The 17782-nt window shown below is 35.6% G+C and overlaps 2 protein-coding genes across 5 annotated transcripts in view; one reads left to right on the forward strand and one right to left on the reverse strand.

Annotated features, from left to right (window-relative positions):
* LOC111056244 (autophagy-related protein 16-1) overlaps window positions 1–17782 on the forward strand; it is a 581037-nt gene that overhangs the window by 309730 nt on the left and 253525 nt on the right. The window lies entirely within an intron of this gene.
* Window positions 1–17782, reverse strand: part of LOC111047530 — a 188590-nt gene that overhangs the window by 161158 nt on the left and 9650 nt on the right. The window contains exon 1 of one of the 2 annotated variants that reach the window (XM_039429684.1): window positions 11716–11794. The exons of the other annotated variant lie outside the window; for it this stretch is intronic. The gene's annotated coding sequence lies outside the window, so the exon portion shown is untranslated. Of the gene's footprint in view, window positions 1–11715; window positions 11795–17782 lie in introns of those variants that run through there. 2 annotated transcript variants of the gene reach the window in all.

A 17782-nucleotide genomic window follows, 5' to 3' on the forward strand; every position in this document is an offset into this window, starting at 1 on the left:
CTAGTAATTTGTATCCAAAAAGCTGAAAGAACGTCTCCCATCTCTCGATTATTGATAAAAATGACTTGACAATGACTATTGAAAATCACCTCAGCTTTTCATTCGACTAAACACGTCCATGTGAAAATACTCAAATTTTCAATTATCCAGCCTAATCGCTACTATGTTCGAGAACTACCCCGGAAAGATGATTGATGAAGCTGGGAAAATTAAATAAGGCTTCTTGACGATATTCCCATTGTGAAACGCAGGCGATACCATTGAACTTGAGAGCTCCTGTGCTCCTGTGTGTAATGTGAATGTGTGTGTACGCGCGTATGTAAGTCCTTTACGGCCGGGCAATTGGATTATATGCCATTGAAATGAACAATGACAGCCTAGCAAGTCCCAGCAAACGCCGACTCGCTAAAGAAATGTTGTTATATACTTTAAATACCTATTTAACGTGATGGTAGATATAGGTATAGAGTTATAACTGGAGACGATTAATATTTTACAAGGAGTACTCGCTACTAGATATTTTGCTCTTTCTCTCTCTCACTCTTATGTCTTCTATTACATGTTTCTCCCTCACACTCTCTCTCTCTCTCCAACTGAGCCTTGTTGAGATTTTGCTGAAACACAGTGCTCAAATAAAAAAAAAAAACAATCGCTACTTCTTGTATCTTCCTTTTCTTTATCTGATCATTTGCGTATTCATTCCTTTATCTTTGTTGATTATTATTTGTGATAGCGATTTTTCTCTCATAACTGCTGGAATCAAATTCCTTTCCTATCTTTTCCACAATTACATGTAACTTCCTTCCACACCTGTATAAATTCTTGTGTATACAAACGAATTTCTACACTTTCCTCTATCTTAGTATATCGGTTTGCATTTTCCAGTATCTCTTGTATTAACTATCCTTAAAGAAATTGCAGTGTCTTCTCTATAAAAAATTTTTCCTTCAACCACTATCTTGGAAAATCGGTTTGTATACGTCTGTGCGAGTGTATGTGCGTCTGTGTACACGATATCTCATCACCCAATTAACGGAATGACTTGAAATTTGGAACGTAAGGCTCTTACAATATAAGGATCCGACACGAACAATTTCAATAGAATGCGATTCAAGATGGCGGCTAAAATGGCGAAAATGTTGTCAAAAACCGGGTTTTTCGCGATTTTCTCAAAAACGGCTCCAAAGATTTTGATTAAAGTTATACCTGAAATAGTCATCGATAAGCTCTATCAACTGCCACAAGTCTCATATCTGTAAAAATTTCAGGAGCTCCGCCCCATCTATGCAAAGTTTGATTTTCGATTCTCAATTATCAGGCTTCAGATACAATTTAAACAAAAAATTTTGAGTGGAAAAGATTGAGCATGAGAATCTCTACAATTAATGTTCAGTAACATTTTCACCTAAAATTAAAAATAAGCTCGAAATTCGAGAAAATGTGATTATCCAATTATTGCAAACTGTTGGCAACTGTTGATTCTATTAAATGATTCACTATGAAGAGATAGCAGACCTCGTGTGTCTCCAGCGTTATAGCCCTGTCACCAGCTGGCACAAATCTTTGAATAGTAGACTTGAGATGCGCGGGAACACTAGCGTCAGGTGATAAATTTTCATAACGGCAAGGAAAGTTGTGTGAGTGCGCCCACCAGATTTTTAAAGCTGTTTTTACCAATATTCGTTTCCAAAAAAAACTATATAAAAAAGTGGCCCCTGGAGAGATAAATAGATTTTGGTCCATATTTTTTCCACAAAACAGCTGATCCATGGAAGAATGTGGATCCTTTGTTTTGTTGGTAACAGGGAGTGATCGATGGGACAAACGTGGGAGAGGGCGGAGGTAGATATGGGACTCCTAGTCACACTTATCTGATTTTCAACGCACTAATGATACGTCCATTACCGCGGGATATCACCGGTTGGGCGGAGGTCTACAATAATATCACAAAGGCGGTGGAATATAAAGAAATTGAATTCGCCCGCCGCCGTCAAGGCATAGAACTCGGGAACGTGTGCGAGAGTATTCCGAGAGGAATTTCACTCTCGATGATGGTCAAGATGGCATTGAAGGCTGGCTGGCATCGCCCTAAGGGCGAAATAACTACTCATTCACTCTCTCTTTCTCTTACAATCTTTTCCTCCCTTCATCCATCTTCTTCTATACTTCATCATTCTCTCTCTCTCTCTCTCCTATTTCCTCTCGCATTGTATCCGTTCCTGCCTTCCAGAAACTGCTTAAATTTAATTGGTGGCTTCGATGCGAAGTTTTCGGTGATCTTCTTGTGACGCCTTTGATGTAGCTGACCGGTCTTTATGTCTCTAAAATTTGTTAGTTACTGCGCATTCCAAGATATTGTTGCATTATTCTCGTAAGCTAAGGATTCGTATTGGAAGGAATCGAAGTAAGATAATTCCAAGATATTGTTGCATTACTCTCGTAAGCTAAGGAATCGTATTGGAAGGAATCGAAGTAAGATACGATAATTCCAAGATATTGTTGCATTACTCTCGTAAGCTAAGGAATCGTATTGGAAGGAATCGAAGTATGCTAAGGAATCAAATAAGTACTGGAATCTATTGGAAGGATTCTGTGGGAGTTGTTGGTCTATCGGAATCCTATCAACTTGACATGAAAATTCTATCCAATCCAATTAACACAATCAATACAGTCAATAAGAAACTTGTAAGGGCGAATATTTAGTCTTGACGTATTGGGATTACAAAGAAATCTGAATATTGAAGAGCGTAAATTGTATTTTGAAAAGTGGAAGTGACATAACCAACATTTTAATTTGGACAGTATGGTATAAATTGGAAATGGGACAGTTTTGGGCATGTGCCTGTTGTGCCTTTCCTCATGTCAAGTATTTGTACACAATATGATAAATAAATACAAGATATTGGGATTATTATTCATCACATTAATGAGACTCCAATTATTACAATGCATTATGATTAATCATTAAAAGGAGCAATCAGATTTTCAACTTAAATATGTGTAACGCTAGTTCGCCTCCATGGTGCACATTGGGTAACGCTAAATGGACTAGCAAATAATGGCGGTCAGACAAACTTATGTTCTCCTGACCGAGAACTACACAACATCTCAAAGAATTTGGAAATATACAGTGTATATCTAGGCATTTGAGAGGCATGAGCTATATATTTGTTTTATATTTGCCTTATGCTAAATAAAATAATAAATCAGGCAGAAGAATAGACGTGTGTGAGATAAAGTAATGGTAGAGCGTGTGAGAGAAATGGAGTGAGAGAGGCGGACCAATAACGAACAAGATTCTATTTGAAACAACGCCTACAGACACTCCTCCAAGATCTACTCTCTCCTGATTGGTCGACAGTATAATACCAAGCTCAGCCGGCAGATGGCAGTATCTTCTGGATGCAGTGAAATGTATTATTTTACTCGGTACTGGCGACAGCTGTTTCATATTACAAAACTAATTTGAAATCATCAAATCAAATACTTAGTTTCAGTCAAGCCACGTTTAGACTAGAGTTGTCAACTGAGATTTCAACTAATTTCGGCAAAAATTGTTGCCAATTTCTAAAGAATTACATTAACATTCAAATTTTTCTCTTTTAAGAAACGATTGACAACTTTTTGTGTAGTTGAGAAGTTGATATTGTGGTAATTATTCATATCGAATGAAAAAGACTAAGAAATTGTCAAAAAAAAACACTGATTTATTGATAATTAGAAAGACCGGTTTCGGTTATTACACCATTGTCAATCTCTGATAAACTAACATTGGGAATGTTAGTTTATTTGTCATTTATTAATCATTTGTAGTAACAAAAGATTGAAAACTTTTTTGAAGAAAAGTATTATTGTGAACAACATTTTGTTGACAACTCTGATTTAAAGTGTCTCAAGAACTATTAATTCAATAACATTACAGTTATGTTGTGAGTGATGTGGTACTCTTCCATAATGAATATTTTATAATAAATATCGGGGCACCGAGCTTCGCTCGATATTTTTATTTTTTGATAAACAGAACACAATTCTCTAAAATGATCGTGTTCATATTTTACAGCTGACTATACGTCAGCTTATGAATTTCGGGGATGAGATGTTTTCATTTTCCACAGAATCACTCGATCACTTTTTACTATCCACAACGACGAAAGTCTCTGCTGTTTCAGCCAAGGATGAATTATCCTTTCAATGTCGTTCAGCGAGTTTTCCCAAGGATGAGACCTAGTGCAATCGAATTTTTATATCTTAAACCTACTATGTTCCAAATTTCGTGAGAATCATTAGAGCTGTTTTCGAGATCCGTTGAATATAAATAACTAGATAATCGGATATAAAAATATAAACAGATATACATAAATTGCTCGATTAATATAAACGGTTAAAAAGTGGTTGACAATTTGAATTTATGTTTTTATAAATCAATAACAGTCTACTGGAAGGATACAAACAAGAGGCAAGGTTTAATAAGAAATTCAGAATCTTTCAAACTCCAATATTTCTCATCCCTTGCTTCCTTTTTCGAGTTTCCTTCGAATAAAATGACATCATTCTGCGGTGACTTCTCCATGAAAGACTGAGCACTGCGGTGATTGACTGCAGACATCGTCTCCACTGGCAATCACAATATTACCTCTAATTGTTAATGATCGACAGCCACAACCTGTCGGTTTATTTTAGTAGCCAAGTCTAGCGTCAACCATTAAATCTCCCCAAGTCGTGTTCTTGTTAGCCGCTTCTTCATTATGTCAATGGCCTCATAACCTATCTTTTTCAATCTCCGGCTGAAAAAGTGAACATTGTTAGGGATATATGAGAGGGAGATTTATATAGATATATATGAGAGGGATCTCTCTTAGGGAGATATGAGAGGTGGGTGGGTGGGCTGACCAAGAGTACACTTTGATTCGATTATGAAATCCCTCGGCTCACGGTCATAAGCATCAAGTCATAAAATTCAATGACTTTGTTGCTTCATTGCTCCTTTTCTTTCCATATGTGTTTTCTTCTTGTTTTTCCACTCCCTGCATTCCTTATCCTCCATATTTTCATTTTACTATCTTGTAATAGTTTATTCTCTTCTCAATTATCTACTCACTTATTCATTTACTTACAAAACATCTTTTCTCTAATCTCCTTCCTCTTTTAATATAGTGAGGACAACGTTATAATGACAGTGGATAAAGATAGAAGAATAGCGATACCGATTCGCTGCATTAATTAATTATATTTCTACACTGTCAAAAACATAATTGGCATCGTTGTGGACCTAGAAAAGGATAGTATCACTGGCTTTGTCGAATGATAGAAAAGGATAGCAAAAACAAGGTTGATCAAATACTGTCATTATAACGTGGACCTCACTATAGTATATTTCTCTTTGACTTTCCTCCTTCCTGTTTATATATTTCTCTTTTTCTCTCCTAATTCTTCTTAATGTGTTACAATTGTTTTATTATCTTAGCATTTCTTGATCGTACTCTATCGTTTATCCATCTTTATCATACCTTTCTTCTCATCTCCTTCCTTTTTCAACTCTTGTCCTCCCATCCATCATTTATTTTCTCCAATAATTCTCTTCTCCTCCAATTCCTTAATTTTGCACAAAATCTATTCCTTTGTCAAGCCTTTTGAACCCTCAACCTCAATATTATTGCTTCTCTTCTTTGTCAAATTATCTTCTCTTCTTTGTTCCCTCATGTGCTTCTCATCTTTCTTGAATTTGTTTTTGTGATTCCTTTTTTCCCTTATTCTTCTGCTTTCTCCTCCTCAATCATAATGTTCATCATCATCATCATCTCCTTCTTCTTTTTTTTCTCCTCCTCCTCCTATCTCCTACCTCTTGTTTTTCTACTCCTTCCTCCTCTTCTTTTCTTCTTCTTCTCTTTCCTCTTATTTTCCTTCCACTCCCTCCTCTTCTCCTTCTTCTCCTTCCTCTTCTCATCTTTCTCCTGATTGGTCGACAGTACAATACCAAGCTCAACCGGCAGATGGCAGTATCTTCTGGGTGCAGTGAAATGTATTATTTTACTCGGTACTAGCGACAGCTGTTTCATATTACAAAACTAATTTGAAATCATCAAATCAAATACTTAGTTTCAGTCAAGCCACGTTTAAAGCAGAGTTGTCAACTGAGATTTCAACTAATTTCGGCAAAAATTGTTGTCAATTTCTAAAGAATTAGATTAACATTCAAATTTTTCTTTTTAAGAAACGATTGACAACTTTTTGTGTAGTTGAGAAGTTGATATTGTGGTAATTATTCATATCGAATGAAAAAGACTAAGAATTGTCAAAAAACCACTGATTTATTGATAATTAGAAAGACCGGTTTCGGTTATTACACCATTGTCAATCTCTGATAAACTAACATTGGGAATATTAATCATTTGTAGTAACAAAAGATTGACAACTTTTTTGAAGAAAAGTATTATTGTGAACAACATTTTGTTGACAACTCTGGTTTAAAGTGTCTCAGGAACTATTATTCAATAACATTACAGTTATGTTGTGGTACTCTTCCATAATGAATATTTTATAATAAATATCGGGGCACCGAGCTTCGCTCGATATTTTATTTTTTGATAAACAGAACACAATTCGGTAAAATGATCGTGTTCATATTTCACAGCTGGCTATACGTCAGCTTATGAATTTCGAGCTTCACTCGTTATTTTTATTTATTTATTCATTTATTTATTGTTATTCATTGAGTTTCAAGTGGTAATTGAGTGGAATATTACTTATCAATTTATTAATTCAAGTCATCTAAATTCAAAATTTATAGTTTTCATGTTTATTTTGGACTAAAATTTCATAAAAATCTCACATGTGAAATTCTAACCTTATCTTGGACTTGTCACCTATAAATTTGGAAGAAAATAGCACAAGGACTACCTATTATTTTATCTTTCAATGTTATTACATTAGTGTCATTTGCATTGTAAATAAAAAAATAAAATAAATAACGGAACTATGCCTACTATAGATAGAGTAAGCCATGACAGAACACAATTCTCTCAAATGATCGTGCTTATATTTTACAGCTGACTATACGTCAGCTTATGAATTTCGGGGATGAGATATTTTGATTTTCCACAGAATCACTCGCTCACTTTTTACTATCCACAGACGACGAAAGTCTCTGCTGTTTCATTCAAGGATGAATTATCCTTTTAATGTCGTTCAGCGAGTTTCCCCAAGGATGAGACCTAGTGCAATCGAATTTTTATATCTTAAACCTACTATGTTTCAAATTTCGTGAGATCATTAGAGCTGTTTTCGAGATCCGTTGAATTATATTTTTATATCCGATTATCTAGTTGACAGTGTATTTCTACACTGTCAACTAGATAATCAGATATAAAAATATAAACAGATATACATAAATTGCTCGATTAATATAAACGGTTAAAAAGTGGTTGAAAATTTCAATTTGTGTTTTCATGATTCAATAACAGTCTACTGAAGGATACCAACTGGAGGCAAGGTTTAATAAGAAATTCAGAATCTTTCAAACTCCAATATTTCTCATCCCTTGCTTCCTTTTTCGAGTTTCCTTCGAATAAAATGACATCATTCTGCGGTGACTTCTCCATGAAAGACTGAGCACTGCGGTGATTGACTGCAGTCATCGTCTCCACTGGCAATCACAATATTACCTCTAATTGTTAATGATCGACAGCCACAACCTGTCGGTTTATTTTAGTAGCCAAGTCTAGCGTCAACCATTAAATCTCCCCAAGTCGTGTTCTTGTTAGCCGCTTCTTCATTATGTCAATGGCCTCATAACCTATCTTTTTCAATCTCCGGCTGAAAAACTGAACATTGTTAGGGATATATGAGAGGGAGATTTATATAGATATATATGAGAGGGATCTCTCATAGGGAGATATGAGAGGTGGGTGGGCTAAGGGCTGACGAAGTGCACTTTGATTCGATTATGAAATCGCTCGGCTCACGGTCATAAGCATCAAGTCATAAAATTCAATGACTTTGTTGCTTCATTGCTCCTTTTCTTTCCATATGTGTTTTCTTCTTCTTTTTCCGCTCCCTGCATTCCTTATCCTCAATATTTTCATTTTACTATCTTGTAATCGTTTATTCTCTTCTCACTTATTCATTTACTTACAATACATCTTTTTTCTAATCTCCTTCCTCTTTTATATAGTGAGGTCCAAGTTATAATGGCAGTGGATAAAGATAGAAGAATAGCGATACCGATTCTCTGCATTAATTAATTATATTTCTACACTGTCAAAAACATAATTGGCATCGTTGTGGACCTAGAAAAGGATAGTACCACCGGCTTTGTCGAATGATAGAAAAGGATAGCAAAACCAAAGTTGATCAAATACTGTCATTATAACGTGGACCTCACTACAGTATATTTCTCTTTGACTTTCCTCCTTCCTGTTTATATATTTCTCTTTGACTTTCCGAATTCTTCTTAATGTGTTTCAATTGTTTTATTATCTTAGCATCTCTTGATCGTACTCTATAGTTTCTCCATCTTTATCATACCTTTCTTCTTATCTCCTTTCTTCAGTCTTCATGTCCTTTCATCCATCATTTATTTTTTCCAATTCTCTTGTTCTCCAATTCCTTACTTTTGCACAAAATCTATTCCTTTGTCAAGCCTTTTGAACCCTCAACCTCAATATTATTGCTTCTCTTCTTTGTCAAATTATCTTCTCTTCTTTGTTCCCTCATGTGCTTCTCATCTTTCTTGAATTTGTTTTTGTGATTCCTTTTTTTCCCTTATTCTTCTGCTTTCTCCTCCTCAATCATAATGTTCATCATCATCATCATCATCATCTCCTTCTTCTTTTTCTTATCCTCCTCCTCCTACCTCCAACCTCTTGTTTTTTCTACTCCTTCCTCCTCTTCTTTTCTTCTTCTTCTTCTCTTTCCTCTTATTTTCCTTCCACTCCCTCCTCTTCTCCTTCTTATCCTTCCTCTTCTCATCTTTCTCCCTCACTCACTTCTTCTTCACAATATTCCTCACAATACTTCCTTCATTTTCATCATCCTCTCAGTATCCCTCATATCCCCACTTTCTTCTACCCCTTCTCCTCTTCACAATCTTTCCATCAAGCTTTACTCCCCTATCTCGTTTTTCACATTATTCCACTCTTTCAACTACGTTCCTTCTTCTTCATCTTGTTCTCCATCTAAATCCTTAATGCTTCACCATGTTTCCATCAATTTTCATCACCTTCCTATCTCCTTCTTCACATTATTCTCCCTCTTCCACCTACGTTTCTTCTTCTCCTTTTTCTTCTTCTCCTTGTCCTTCTCTCTCTTCCTCTTCTTCTCATATTTCTTCTTCACCCACTTCTTCCTCATCATCATCATCATCATCATCATCATCATCATCATCATCATCATCATCTCCTTCTTCTTTTTTTTCTCCTCCTCCTCCTATCTCCTACCTCTTGTTTTTCTACTCCTTCCTCCTCTTCTTTTCTTCTTCTTCTTCTTCTCCTTCTTCTTGTTCTCGTCCTTAACTGTCCGAATGCTGATTAGGTAAATACTGCAGGTTATGGAGGTAAGCTGTAGTTAGCCGGCAGTCTGGTCGTTCCTGAATGGCTCTGTTCTCCTCGTAAAGCATTTGAAGAGCGCTTCTCCCCATGATAGCCAACCAATTCTGTATGATGGCCCCTCAACTGTATGAAAAACGAAAATTAACTGGAAGGCTGTTGAGGGAGTAGACTGATGTACTTGCAGGGCATAAAATGCTTAAGCATTGTTCAAATGACCTTGAAGATGTGTATCTCTTGTGAGGGATTTGAAATTGAATCTTTTAGCTGCGTTCAAATGGAGGAAAATATTTCAACTTGAAAAAATTGAATACAGGCTATTTATGACCAAGTAACACGGTGAATAATATACTGTAGTCTCTTTACTCATCAATTTTTCTGAAATCCCACTTTTAAGATGTTATTTCTTTCCAATAACCAGTGTGAAAAAATTGACATTCTTTAAAAATCGAAGTATCGTCATCCGTCAGTCTCGTCTTGTGAATAATATCTTCCATTACATTTCATGTCCCATAATTTATTCTAATACGTTCGATTACGTATGATTATGTAGTCTCTTCACTTATTATTTATTTATGAAATAGTTCCTCTAAAACGTTCCTTGTTGACCTTTTTTGAAAATAAAGTCCCGTCATTTCATTCTCCTAGAATTTTCTTCTCGTATATACCTCTTTTCTTCCTCCTATACTTTTTCTTACCCCATCTATTCCTCGCTCCATTCACCTAAACTTCTCCATTGTATCTCCTTTCTATCTTCACCTTCTCCTTTTTCCATTTAAATTCATTCTCACATCTATTTACTTACTCCTCATTACTCTTCTCTCTCACTTCTTTCATTCCCTCTTCTTCATCTTTGTTGTTTCTCTTTCACTACTTCCTTTCTCTCTTCATCTTCTCATAATTATTTCTCTATTTCTATTTCACTTCTGTTTTAACCTACATGAATGAAGAAATCCAATGTAACCCAATCCACATTTTTTCTCTTTCTTTCCACTCCACATTCTCTTATCTATCTCTTTTACTTCTCCACATTTTTTCTCTTCCTTTCTCGCCAATATAACTCCAATATGATAACTCTAATCTAACTCAATCCACATTTTTCTCTCTCTTTCTCGTCTGTGAGAGTTGCAACCAACTCAGATTCAATAGCAACTAATGTAATATAACCTAGAAAATCTACTATGACAGAGACATTCCATGAGAGATGCTGTACTGCAAAGGATTCCCATATCCCAGGGCCAACAACCGACCTTGATAACTGAAAAGTCTCGCGTTTTTTCTGCTCACCTCGCAGCAACAAGGAGCACTGTACTGTACCAGAGAAAACTTATACTTAGGTTGTTTTATTCTATGACTGTACAGTCTACAATTGACACTTCTCGCCAGCGGCAGTTGAAAGCTGCCCGAGAGCTGAGCATTATGACTTCTGTCTCTATTCTATGGACTACACAGAAAAAAACTAGACAAAAAATCTTTCAGGAGCAGTTGTGGCTTATAAAATGGCACAGCACTGAGTAGTGTCGACTACTAATGAATTATGAGCTCTGTCATAGAATAAAACAGTCTTATAATAGTTTTCTCTTGCTTTGTGTTCAGTGAGTACATTCTATATCAATGCCACATAGCGCACAGATGTCAAAGATTCAACCTCATGTGAAGATCTAAAGATGCGTTCAAACTTATGCGCCACGAACACGAGTATTTAAATTTTCATCAGCTGATGCTATTCTTATTATAGCTTTTATTTTGGACTAAAATTGTACAAGAGAAATTCCAACCTTGGACTGTGTCATCACCTACAAATTTAGAAGAAAATTAGCTCAAGAAACATCTTATTATTTTGTCTACCATTTGTATTATTACATTAGTGTCATTTTTGTATAATAGATAAATAATAAATTTTTACAGAAACAGTGAGATACAGAAATAATAAGCATAGCATCAGCTCATAAAAATTAGATTGTCACTTTTATCTAGGCTTCAAGCCTATTAGCTATCACTTTTCCTTGAAGAGCTTGGCAATAGCTTGCCTACTTGAAGATTGAATGGACGATTCAGATGGATTTTGCAGTAAATCTAAATTTACATTGAATCTATGGGTTTATATGAGATTTGTCTTTGAATCCGGGTCTTGGTAAAATAAAATAAGTAATAACATTTTAATAGATCTCACCTGGTTAGTGTATCAAAGTATCAAGTAGAAGATTTCCAGTTCTGGAATATTGATTGTAGGGAGTAGATTTAGGCCTATTTGGAGCACAAACCTGAAACAAAAACGAATAATTATAATTTACAGAACAGTTGTATTAGATTCAAGAACCAAGTTACCATGAAAATTATATCCATGTTAATATTAGAATGAGAATATTATTCTTCTCACTTTCATGAATATTTTTGTAGCCCTGTTATTTATAATGGATAGTGCATAAGAAATGAACTTTATTTCCACCTCAAAAACCCATAAAATATTAGCAAATATTATCAATTTGATCCTTTATCATGTTTAATGAGTTTAAATAATTATTATTAAACGAAAATCCCAATTAAATGCTATAAATCACCCCGGAGACTTCTGCTACTGCGAATATTGACAACAGGGTAAACAGCTAGATGGAAATGATTTACTGCATTTAATTGGGATTTTCGTTTAATAATAATTATTCATTAATTAGCATTTGAACAAATGCAACTTCCAATTTTTTTCCATTTATATCCATGTATTTTTATTATATTAATGTATTCGCGTTTAGATAATATTCATTTATTAGGTCTCAAACATCAACATATTCACAATATTTACGATGAAGAATATATCCTACAGTTTTCAATAATGATCTCAAAGGATCCACTGATATACTTATTGCAATGAGATTGAAATTTTTGTTGTAGTGTTCTGTATATTCATTGTTTTATATTGTTTGTTCCAGGTGCGTATCTCTGAACCCAAACATCTCTGTACCCATGTTGGCGCAGTATAAGTGAGTTTATTTTCAGTTTGAATCTTCATATATAAAAGGCATATACACTTATTTCAGTAAGCTTATTAGCTTCATTTGGTATCGAATTTATTATCTTCATTTACTATCTCAGATTGTTCAATCAAATTAGTAGTTTAGACAATACCAAGTTGGTTTCATTCAATAATAAGTATTTTCCAGTTATCAGTTATAGTTTAGTGGAATAATTCTATTTTATTTGGTTTTCAACTTATCTAAATTTCAAATTCCTAGTTCACATAATATATTTTGGACTCAAAATTGGACAAAACTCATGAAGTGATAAACGTAACATAATTTGGACAATTTCTATCAAAGTTTGGGAAAGGAACAGTTTTGGGCTTCGAGCATGTTGTTCCTTTCCCAATCATTCATAGTTGAGAATGATATTGTATGTATCAATGTATAAATAAATAAATAAATAAATAAATAAATAAATAGATAAATATGGATATCAACCACATCATCACCTTCACAACAAACTGTACAGAAAGTTGAGGTATTCCCAAAGTGAAGGTAGTAGCAAGGTGCACTACTAAATGCCAGTAAGACGTAACAAGATATAATTTCAAAGTTATATATAAACGCTAATAAGACATGTTGAAGATATATATCGAAGAGGTTAGAAGCTAGTTGGGTTGCACTGGTTGGTTGAGATAGGGCTGGAGCCTAGCAGTAGCACCAGCAGACCTCGTTGAGAGACTGGGAGAAGAATTAAATGAGTTGTATAGGGCGTGAAGTGAGCAGAATCAATTGGTTATGAATGACAGAAATATGAAAGAGGAGATGTTGCTGCTCTTCCTCAAGCGAGAGAGGATCGACAGCTCTGCCAGGCTGTAAAGTGAATGCTGCAGTGAAAATATGGAATTCTTGCTTTTTAAATTTTCATCTCATAACTAGAATGTCGTTGGTTACACTCAACTAACGTGAGATTTACGTTATGAAGTCAGTAGATGACGAGTAGTCAGTAGTGAAGTCAGTAGATGATGAGTAGTCAGTAGTGAAGTCAGTAGATGAACTAGAAGTCAGTAGTTGAACTAGAAATCAGTAGTAGAGAAGATAATAGACGTGATATGACGCAATGGTGCCAAGTTTCTTTTTCCATCAACTTTAGATAGCTCTGATTGAAACCATCTTGTATAATAGAATATTCCAAGTCATCCAGTATATCTGATATTATATTAATTATTGATCCTTGTTAATAATATTTATTTATCTATTTATTCGTACATTCATAGATACAATATTATTTTCAACTCATTATAAATGATTGGGAAAGGAACAAGAGGCTTGAAGACCAAAACTGTTCCTTTACCCATATTCTGAAAGAAATAGTCTGAAAATAGGTTATGATTTTTTATTTTAGGGGTATTCACAATGCTGGTGTTAACTGGCTAAGTCGAGCTATTCGCTAACTCCTGCTATTTGCTAAGTCTGTGTTAACTTAATGCTATAGTGGTACGTTAGAAAAAAATCAGCAGACGAGATAGCAGATAGCGCAGGTTTGAGTTCACTAACTCTAGCTAACTCTGTTAAAACGGCGGTCATATTTGGTAGCAAAAGTGAGGTTATAATCTCTGAGTTACATAAATTATCAGCTTGTATCGCTATTGCTGTTAGCTTATAGCAGTTGCTTCTAGATGGGGCGTTCACAATCCAGAGTTAGCAAATGGCACTTTAGCTGGCTAAAACAACATTGTGAATACCCCTAGTAATACCTCAAGACAAAATATTTATGTATGATTCAATAACAAATTTCCTCAATCGAGAATCCGAGATAGAATATTGTGGCAGTTCATTATATTCCTCCGTAGCCTACAAACGAATTTACAATGATGCGGAACTTGAAAAGGATAAAGCTATCTGCTTTTTCTAAAGATAAAGGAGGATAGCGAATCAATGCTAATCAGATGCTGATCTTATACCATGAATCTTAATATGGTTCGTTCCTGGTATTTCTATAACTGAAAAGAATATGCATTACAAAATATTTCCAATAAAATATAGTGATTTTTACTGAAATCTATCTTTTCATAGATTAGTTTCTCTCTACTCCATATTCAATCCTTATTCAATCCTTATTCAATCCTTATTTAATCCTTATTCAATCCATATTCGATCCTTATCCTAATGTGTTAGTTTAGGCTACATTGATCCTTATCCTAATGAGCTGGGTTAGGCTACATCGATCCTGATCCTAATGTGCTGGGTTAGGCTATATACTGTACCAAGCCAAATTTATGTAGCTAAGATGAAGCCTTTATGTAGTTCTATGACTGAAAAAAATATGCATTACAAAATATTTCCAATAAAATATAGTGATTTTTTCTGAAATCTATCTTTTCATAGATTAGTTACTCTCTACTCCATATTCAGATCTAGAATCGATCCTTATCCTAATGTGTTAGGTTAGGCTACATCGATCCTTATCCTAATGTGTTAGGTTAGGCTACATTGATCCTTATCCTAATGTGTTAGGTTAGGCTACATTGATCCTTATCCTAATGTGCTGGGTTAGGCTACATCGATCCTGATCCTAATGTGTTAGGTTAGGCTACATTGATCCTGATCCTAATGTGCTGGGTTAGGCTACATTGATCCTGATCCTAATGTGTTAGGTTAGGCTACATTGATCCTGATCCTAATGTGCTGGGTTAGGCTATATACTGTACCAAGCCAAATTTATGTAGCTAAGATGAAGCCTTATGTAGTTCTATGACTTATTCACCCATTGATACATAAATATGTTTCACTCTTGTAACAGAATCGGCATCGCAAATATCTTGAAGGCATTACAATCCATCGCAAAAATCGTAAACCTTGAAAAACTACGACCAATGTTGCGCAGGATGATAACACACCCATATCGCTGATCCATTAATGCGAGTGACTTATGCAAAACACATGGAAGGTCAATAACATTGACTGGAGACAAGGCCAGGTGTATTGTACTTTCTCTGTAGGAGTGATGCAATAACCTCGATACTACTATTCAGTGATCGCCCACAAACTTACAGAACAGAAGCCAAGGTTACGTCGAATCCATTTTAAACTATCGTTCCTGAACTTGAACGGCGTTCTAGAACTAAACGGCGTTTCACGGGAAACTTAGCTACCTCAAGATCAAAAATGTTCCGATTCTCTCAATCCTCTGACTTGTTTTTTGTGTCCTTAATAAAAATAGGGAGATGTATTCTCTGAACCCTCTGACTTGTTTTTTGTGTCCTTAATACGAATAATATTGATCAAATGACCATGGATCACTCCATAGAGTGGATAGAGTGCTTGCGTAGCAGCATAGAGATCCCGGGTTCGAACCCCTCTCATTACCAAAAGTTTTTTTAACAGAGGATTCCAGGAGAGGCTTAAAACCTCCGCTGCTTTCATCGACTTGTCTGCAGCCTATGACACAGTTTGGAGGGAGGGTATGATATATAAGTTTCTTCAGGTAATCCCATGTAAACTGACAGCTCGTCTTCTAAACAACATGCTGAGTGATCGTACATTCCAAGTCATCATGGGTGCCAACAAGAGTACACAAAGAAAACTGAAAAATGGCCTGCCACAAGGCTCAGTCCTTGCACCTTTGCTCTTCAGTCTTTACATTGCTGACTTGCCAGAGACTCAGTCTAAAAAGTTTGGCTATGCTGATGATTGGGTACTAGCAACTGGGTCTAAATCATTTGAAGAAGCAGAGGAAGTCTTAACTCAAGATCTGGAAAAACTTGGAAGATATTTTCGACAATGGCGCTTGAAGCCAAACGCCAGCAAGACAGAGGTTTCATGCTTCCACCTAAACAACAAACTTGCCAAGAAAGAACTCAAAATTCAATTTGAGAACACTTTGCTCCTCCATAACAGCACTCCTAAATACCTCGGCGTAACACTCGATAGAACTCTCTCCTTCAAAGCCCACTTAACAAAAACAGCGGAAAAGTTGAGGACCAGGAATAATGTTGTTCAAAAGCTTTGTGAACTAGCTGGGGGGCTTCAGCTTCAACCCTGCGCTCAACAGCTCTGAGTCTTGTATTTTCTGCTGCTGAATATTGTGCACCTGTGTGGCTAAACAGTCCTCACACACACAGAATAGATGCCCAACTCAACAATACAATGAGAATGATTAGTGGAGTCATCAAATCAACACCTACTGAATGGCTTCCAGTTCTAAGCCACATACCACCACCAAACCTGCGTCGTAAAAATGCTCTCATCAGAGAATTTGAAAAATTTCAAATAACCCAGACCTGAGAATACATGAGGATATTGAAAATGCAAATAAAACCCGCTTGCGATCAAGAAGCCACCAACAAAAACTGCAATCGATACTGCTACAGAACAGAACTTCAATTTGCTTAGTGCATGGCAGCAGGAATGGACTATGAGCAGCGAGATCAAATCCCATGGTTCTCCCAAAAGCCACCAGGTTTTGGCTTACCAAGGAAAGCTTGGTCGACTCTAAACAGAATTAGAACCAAGTGGTGACTTGTTGTATAAATGGGGCAAAATACCATCGCCCTCCTGTGAATGTGGGGAAAAAACAACAATTGGACCATATAGTGAAAGAGTGTGCAATCACAGCCTTCAGAGAAGGAACAGAAGAAGATTCTTGATGGCAACTCCAGAGTCAATAGCTTACTTAAACGGACTGGATATATGACAAGGGATTATTCCAATGATGATCCTGAAAATGGAATGGATACTGATTGATACGTCTTGAAAGCCATACGCTAAATAATAATAATTTTAACAGATCACTCCCGTGTTATCGGATGGGCACATTAAAACTGTCGGTCCCGGCTGAAGTATGACAGTCGTAAGGCCCATTGACGGCTTAAATTATATATTCAGGCGGTGGGACCTTCCCGAAAGGGACTCCCCACCAACAAAAGCCATACGATTTTTTTTTTATTGATCGAAACTTATGAAGTGATATATATAACCTATTTTTGGACAATTTCTATCCAAATTTGGGAGAGAAACCGATTTGGGCTTCAAGCCTGTTCTTTATTTTCCAGTCTTTTATTGTTGAGAATGATATTCAATGTATGAATAAATAATAATTGACTTTTGTCCATGAAATTGGTATCAACTTTATCTCATGATTTCCAACTTTTACTTACTACAGATAGGAGAAACATTGATATTTCCCTCTATTTTATCAATTTATTCATTTATTTTATTTATTTATTCATTTATTTTATTTATTTATTCATTTATTTATAATTTTTACAAAGTAGCACTGAT

Source organism: Nilaparvata lugens, chromosome 1 (genome assembly GCF_014356525.2).
Source record: "Nilaparvata lugens isolate BPH chromosome 1, ASM1435652v1, whole genome shotgun sequence".
Taxonomy (NCBI): Eukaryota; Metazoa; Arthropoda; class Insecta; order Hemiptera; family Delphacidae; genus Nilaparvata; species Nilaparvata lugens.